Source organism: Lissotriton helveticus, chromosome 5_1 (assembly GCF_964261635.1).
Source record: "Lissotriton helveticus chromosome 5_1, aLisHel1.1, whole genome shotgun sequence".
NCBI lineage: Eukaryota > Metazoa > Chordata > Amphibia > Caudata > Salamandridae > Lissotriton > Lissotriton helveticus.
This window is the reverse complement of record NC_136065.1, coordinates 1,651,438,059-1,651,445,558: the sequence shown is the minus strand read 5'-3', so window position 1 is coordinate 1,651,445,558 and position 7,500 is coordinate 1,651,438,059.

Genomic DNA, 7,500 nt, shown 5'->3' with positions numbered 1-7,500 from the left:
GTCCCTCCGGACCCCGTCCCGGGCACCCTGCCACGCAGCAGGACCAAGGACAGAGCCCGGGGTGGGGAGGCCGCCCTCCCCCGGGCCCCTAGGGGCCCCGGACAGAGCTCCTGAACCCAGACAAGCAAGGGGAGGCTCCCCGGGCACAACGGAACCCCTTCCTAGGCCCTTGGCAGTGCGGTAGGCTGGGAGACAGGGACCAGGGCCGGAGCACCCGACCCGGGGCCCGGCTGGGCCCCTGGACACAGCCGGGGCTCCCAAGCCCGGAGGCGCATGGGACGCCTCCCCGGACCCATGGAGCCCGTCCTGGGCATTGAGCCATGCCGTTGGCCTGGAGATGGGTGCCCCGGACGCCCGGGGGAGGTCTGTCCGGGACACATGGAGCCCGTCCTGGGCATTGAACCATGCCGTTGGCCTGGAGAAGGGAGCCCCCGGACGCCCGGGGGAGGACTGCCCGGTACCCGTGGAGCCCTTCCCGGGTACTTTGCAACGCCGTTGGCCTCCTGGAGATGGGTGCCCCGAACGCTCGGGGGGGCGGGCTGCCCGGGACCCGTGGAGCCCGTCCTGGGCACTCTGACCTGCTGTTGGCCCGGGGGAGGACTGCCCGGGACCCGTGGAGCCCGTCCTGGGCACTCTGACAAGCTGTTGGCCCGGGGAAGGGAGCCCCAGACGACCGGACCCGTGGAGCCCGTCCTTGGCACTCTGACAAGCCGTTGGCCCGGGGAAGGGAGCCCCAGACAACCGGGACCTGTGGAGCCCGTCCTGGGCACTCCTTTCCTGTATGCCGTTGGCCCGGGGAAGGGAGCCCCGGACGTCCGGGACCCGTGGAGCCCGTCCTGGGCACTCTGAAATGCTTTGGCCCGGGGAAGGGAGCCCCGGACACCCGGGGGAGGACTGCCCGGGACCCGTGGAACTCGTCCTGGGCACTCTGACATGCCGCTGGCCCAGGGAAGGGTGCCCCGGACGCCCGGGGCCCATGGAGCCCGTCCTGGGCACTCTGACAAGCCGTTGGCCCGGGGAAGGGAGCCCTGGACGCCCCGGACCAGTGGAGCCCGTCCTGGGCACTCTGAAATGCTTTGGCCCGGGGAAGGGAACCCCGGACGCCCGGGGGAGGGCTGCCCGGGGCCCGTGGAGCCCGCCCTGGGCACTTTGACATGCCGTCGTCCTGGAGGTGGGAGCCCCGGACGCCCGGGGGAGGGCTGCCCGGGACCCATGGAGCCCTTCCCGGTTACTCTGCCATCCCGTTGGCCTACTGGAGATGGGTGCCCCGGACGCCCGGGGGAGGTCTGTCCGGGGCCCATGGAGCCCGTCCTGGGCAGTGTGACATGCCGTCGGCCTGGAGGTGGGAGCCCCGGATGCCCGGGGGAAGGCTGCCCGGGACCCGTGGAGCCCTTCCCGGGTACTTTGCCATCCCGTTGGCCTCCTGGAGATGGGTGCCCCGGACGCCCAGGGGAGGTCTGTCCGGGACACATGGAGCCCGTCCTGGGCATTGAGCCATGCCGTTGGCCCAGAGAATGGAGCCCCCAGACGCCCGGGGGAGGTGTTGCCCAGGCATATCTCATCTGGTCCCCCGGGCAGAGAACCACCAGCCCTGGAGAGGTGTCCGGGCATACCCTGCCCCTAGTAATCCGGAGGGAAATTACCCCCCTTTCTTGCAATCCGTGCACGCGAGGTGACAGAGGGGACCCAAGGCGTAAAAGAACCCGACCGCATGGAGCCCTAGCTGGGATCCGGGAGCCGAATGGCACCTCATCGGGACTTCCAGGGAAGCCCGGCCATCCGGTCGCCCCATTGGAAAGCATCGCGGGCGACCAGAGGGCCGGGATCGAAAGGACTCCCAGCTCCCCATCCATCCCAAGCCTTCGCGGTAGGGTTCCTGACTGCCTGCCCACGCAAGGCAGGGCTCTTGGACCCCGGCTGGGCCTCAGGCGCAGGTTGGACCACCGGAGCTCTAGGGCCCGGACGACCTGGGGGAGGAATGCCCGGGACCCGTGGAGCCCGTCCTGGGTACTTTGACATGCCGTCGGCCTGGAGGTGGGTGCCCCGGACGCCCGGGGGAAGCTGCCCGGGACCCATGGAGCCCGTCCTGGGTACTTTGACATTCCGTCGGCCTGGAGGTGGGAGCCCCGGACGCCCGGGAGGAGGTCTGCCCGGGACCCATGGAGCCCGTCCTGGGTACTTTGCCAATGCCGTTGGCCTCATGGAGATGGGTGCCCCGGACGCCCGGGGGAGGTCTACCCGGGACCCATGGAGCCCTTCCCGGGTACTTTGCCAATGCCGTTGGCCTCGTGGAGATGGGTGCCCCGGACGCCCGGGGGAGGTCTGCCCGGGACCCATGGAGCCTGTCCTGGGTACTTTGCCAATGCCGTTGGCCTCATGGAGATGGGTGCCCCGGACTACCGAGGGAGATCTGCCCGGGACCCATGGAGCCCGTCCTGGGTACTTTGCCAATGCCGTTGGCCTCCTGGAGATGGGTGTCCCGGACGCCCGGGGGAGGACTGTCCCGGACTCATGGAGCCCGTCCTGGGCACTTTGACATGCCGTCGGCCTGGCGGTGGGAGCCCCGGACACCCGGGGCAGGGCTGCCCGGGACCCATGGAGCCCGACCCGGGCACTCTGTCATGCCGTCAGCCTGGATGGAGCCCCGGACGCCCGGGGGACGAATGCCCGGGACGCATGGAGCCCGTCCTGGGCACTTTTCCATGCATTTGGCCTGGAGCCCCCAGACACCCAGGGGAGGACCACCGTGAAAACCATGGAGCCCGACCTGGGCACTCTTCCATACCGTCAGCCTAAATGGAGCCCCGGACGCCCGGGGGATGAATGCCCGGGACGCATGGAGCCTGTCCTGGGCACTTTTCCATGCCGTCAGCCTGGATGGAGCCCCGGACGCCCGGGGGACGACTGCCCAGGAGCCATGGAGCCCGTCCTGGGCAATTTGACATGCAGTTGGCCTGGAGGAAGGAAGCCCCGGGTGGCCTAGGGAGGTGTTGCCCAGGCATAGCCCATCTGGTCCCCATGGCAGAGAACCACCAGCCTCGGAGGGGTGTCCGGGCGTACCCTTCTCCCTAGTAATCCGGAGGAAAATTACCCCCTTTTCTTGTAATCTGTGCACGCGAGGTGACAGAGGGGACCCAAGGCGCGAATGTACCCGACCTCCTGGAGCCCTCGCTGGGATCCGGGCGGCGAATGGCACCTCATCGGGACTTCCAGGGAAGTTCGGCCATCTGGTCGCCCCATAGGAAAGCGTTGCGGGCGACCAGATGCCCGAGGGGATCCGGGCGACCAGATGGCCGAGGGAATCCGGGTGATCAGATGGCTGGACACGGAAGTGAAGCCGCCTGGACTCTCCCGACCCTGTCCCCGTCCCCGTCCCGGAACGAATGCCCGGGACGCATGGAGCCCGTCCTGGGCACTTTTCCATGCCATTGGCCTGGAGCGCCCCGACACCCAGGGGAGGACCACCCTGAAAACCATGGAGCCCGACCCGGGCACTCTCCCATGCCGTCAGCCTGGATGGAGCCCCGGACGCCCGGGGGACGAATGCCCGGGACGCATGGAGGCCGTCCTGGGCACTTTTCCATGCCATTGGCCGGGAGCGCCCCCACACCCAGGGGACGACCACCCTGAAAACCATGGAGCCCGACCCGGGCACTCTGCCATGCTGTCAGCCTGGATGGAGCCCCCGGACGCCCGGGGGACGAAGGCCCGGGACGCATGGAGCCCGTCCCGGGCACTCTGCCATGCCGTCGGCCTGGATGGAGCCCCGGACGCCCGGGGGACGACTGCCCAAGAGCCATGGAGCCCCTCCGGGGCAATTTGAAATGCAGTTGGCCTGGAGGAAGGAAGCCCCGGGTGGCCTAGGGAGGTGTTGCCCAGGCATAGCCTATCTGGTCCCCATGGCAGAGAACCACTAGCCCTGGAGGGGTGTTCGGGCGTACCCTGCCCCTAGTAATCCGGAGGGAAATTACCCCCCTTTCTTGCAATCTGTGCACGCGAGGTGACAGAGGGGACCCAAGGCGTGAAAGAACCCGACCTCATGGAGCCCTCGCTGGGATCCGGGAGGCGAATGGCACCTCATCGGGACTTCCAGGGAAGTTCGGCCATCTGGCCCCCCCCCCATAGGAAAGCGTTGCGGGCGACCAGATGGCCGAGGAAATCTGGGCGATCAGATGGCCGGGCATGGAGGTGAAGCCGCCTGGACTCTTCCCCACCCCGTCCCCGTCCCCGTCCCGGGACGAATGCCCAGGACGCATGGAGCCCGTCCTGGGCACTTTTTCATGCCGTTGGCCTGGAGCGCCCCGACACCCTGGGGAGGACCACCCTGGGGAGGAGCCCCCTGACACCCAGGGGAGGACCACCGTGAAAACCATGGAGCCCGACCTGGGCACTCTTCCATACCGTCAGCCTAAATGGAGCCCCGGACGCCCGGGGGATGAATGCCCGGGACGCATGGAGCCTGTCCTGGGCACTTTTCCATGCCGTCAGCCTGGATGGAGCCCCGGACGCCCGGGGGACGACTGCCCAGGAGCCATGGAGCCCGTCCTGGGCAATTTGGCATGCAGTTGGCCTGGAGGAAGGAAGCCCCGGGTGGCCTAGGGAGGTGTTGCCCAGGCATAGCCCATCTGGTCCCCATGGCAGAGAACCACCAGCCTCGGAGGGGTGTCCGGGCGTACCCTTCTCCCTAGTAATCCGGAGGAAAATTACCCCCTTTTCTTGTAATCTGTGCACGCGAGGTGACAGAGGGGACCCAAGGCGCGAATGTACCCGACCTCCTGGAGCCCTCGCTGGGATCCGGGCGGCTAATGGCACCTCATCGGGACTTCCAGGGAAGTTCGGCCATCTGGTCGCCCCATAGGAAAGTGTTGCGGGCGACCAGATGCCCGAGGGGATCCGGGCGACCAGATGGCCGAGGGAATCCGGGCGATCAGATGGCTGGACACGGAAGTGAAGCCGCCTGGACTCTCCCGACCCTGTCCCCGTCCCCGTCCCGGGACGAATGCCCGGGACTCATGGAGCCCATCCTGGGCACTTTTCCATGCCATTGGCCTGGAGCGCCCCGACACCCAGGGGAGGACCACCCTGAAAACCATGGAGCCCGACCCGGGCACTCTCCCATGCCGTCAGCCTGGATGGAGCCCCGGACGCCCGGGGGACGAATGCCCGGGATGCATGGAGGCCGTCCTGGGCACTTTTCCATGCCATTGGCCGGGAGCGCCCCGACACCCAGGGGAGGACCACCCTGAAAACCATGGAGCCCGACCCGGGCACTCTGCCATGCTGTCAGCCTGGATGGAGCCCCCGGACGCCCGGGGGACGAAGGCCCGGGACGCATGGAACCCGTCCCGGGCACTCTGCCATGCCGTCGGCCTGGATGGAGCCCCAGACACCCGGGGGACGACTGCCCAAGAGCCATGGAGCCCATCCCGGGCACTCTGCCATGCCGTCCCGACAAATTCGTACGGACGCCTAACCTTCCGACACGGATCGGAATCGAGCCCTTTCTGACCCAGCAGTTTCAGGCGCCCGGGGGACGAATGCCCGGGACGCATGGAGCCCGAGACAGGCACTCTGCCATGCCGCCCGCCTGGATGGAGCCCCGGACGCCCGGGGGACGAATGCCCGGGACGCATGGAGCCCGTCCCGGGCACTCTGCCATGCCGTCGGCCTGGATGGAGCCCCGGACGCCCGGGGGACGACTGCCCAGGAGCCATGGAGCCCATCCCGGGCACTCTGCCATGCCGTCCCGACAAATTCGTACGGACTCCTAACCTTCCGACACGGATCGGAATCGAGCCCTTTCTGACCCAGCAGATTTCAGGTTGATTTGCTATATACTTTACGTACGATTTTATGGGGACCGATTCCGATCCGGTACGTAAAAGCCCATCCGACCGACATGTCGGACAACCACGTACACCCAGGGGATAGGACTGCCCGGGTCACATGGACCCCGTCCTGGGCACTCTGATCAGCCGCCGGCGCCGGGGATCGAACCGTGATCACCAGATGGGGATATCCCAAAAATCTGCCATGGATACGGCCCGCCAGGACAGGTTTGGGCACCCCTGTTGTACGGACTCCCAAGCCCGACAGATTCCTACGGACCTTCTGACACGGATCGGAATCGAACCCAGCAGATTTCGCGTTGACTGCCTCTATATCAGGGGTGCCCAAACCTGTCCTGGCGGGCCGTATCCATGCCAGATTTTTGGGATATCCCCATCTGGGGATCACGGTTCGATCCCCGGCACCGGCGGCAGATTAGCCCAGCACCAGGTGACTCTGGGAAATAGCTGGCGCCGCGGCTAGGGCGGCTGACTCCGGAATCTGGAGATTTTTTTATTTAAGGTTTTTGTAGAGCGCGTAGTAACCCTCGAGCATCCCAGAGATCAGGGTTCGATCCCCGGCACCGGCCGCAGATTAGCCCAGCACCACGTGACTCTGGGAAATAGCTGGCGCCGCGGCTAGGGAGGCTGACTCCGGAATCTGGAGATCACGGTTCGATCCCCGGCACCGGCGGCAGATTAGCCCAGCACCAGGTGACTCTGGGAAATAGCTGACGCCGCGGCTAGGGCGGCTGACTCCGGAATCTGGAGATTTTTTTATTTAAGGTTTTTGTAGAGCGCGTAGTAACCCTCCAGCATCCCAGAGATCAGGGTTCGATCCCCGGCACCGGCCGCAGATTAGCCCAGCACCATGTGACTCTGGGCAATAGCTGGCGCCGCGGCTAGGGCGGCTGACTCCGGAATCTGGGGATCACGGTTCGATCCCCGGCACCGGCGGCAGATTAGCCCAGCACCATGTGACTCTGGGCAATAGCTTGCTTAATCTTCCCGACGGCCCCTAGCGCCTAGAGACCCTTACGGGTGATTGTGCGCCTTACAAATGTGGATTATTATTATTATTATTATTTGGGCCGATTCCGATCCGGTTCGTAAAAGCACATCTGCCCGAATCTGTCGGACAACCACGTACGCCCGGGAGAGGACTGCCCGGGACCCGTGGAGCCCGTCCTGGTCACTCTGACCTGCCATCGGCCTGGAGAAGGGAGCGCCGGACGCCCGGGGGAGGACTGCCCGGGACCCGTGGAGCCCATCCTGGGCACTCTGACCTGCCGTCTGCCCGGGGAAGGGAGCCCCGGACGCCCGGGGGGAGGACTGCCCGGGACCCATGGAGCCCGTCCTGGGCACTCTGACCTGCCGACGGCCCGGGGAAGGGAGCCCCGGACGCCCGGGGGAGGACTGCCCGGGACCCGTGGAACTCGTCCTGGGCACTCTGACATGCCGCTGACCCGGGGAAGGGAACCCCGGATGCCCGGGAACCGTGGAGCCCGTCCTGGGCACTCTGACAAGCCGTCGGACCGGGGAAGGGAGCCCCGGACGCCCGGGACCCGTGGAGCCTGTCCTGGGAACTCCGGCATGCCGTTGGCCCGGGGAAGGGAGTCCCAGATACCCGGGACCCGTGGAGCCCGTCATGGGCACTCTGACAAGCCGGTGT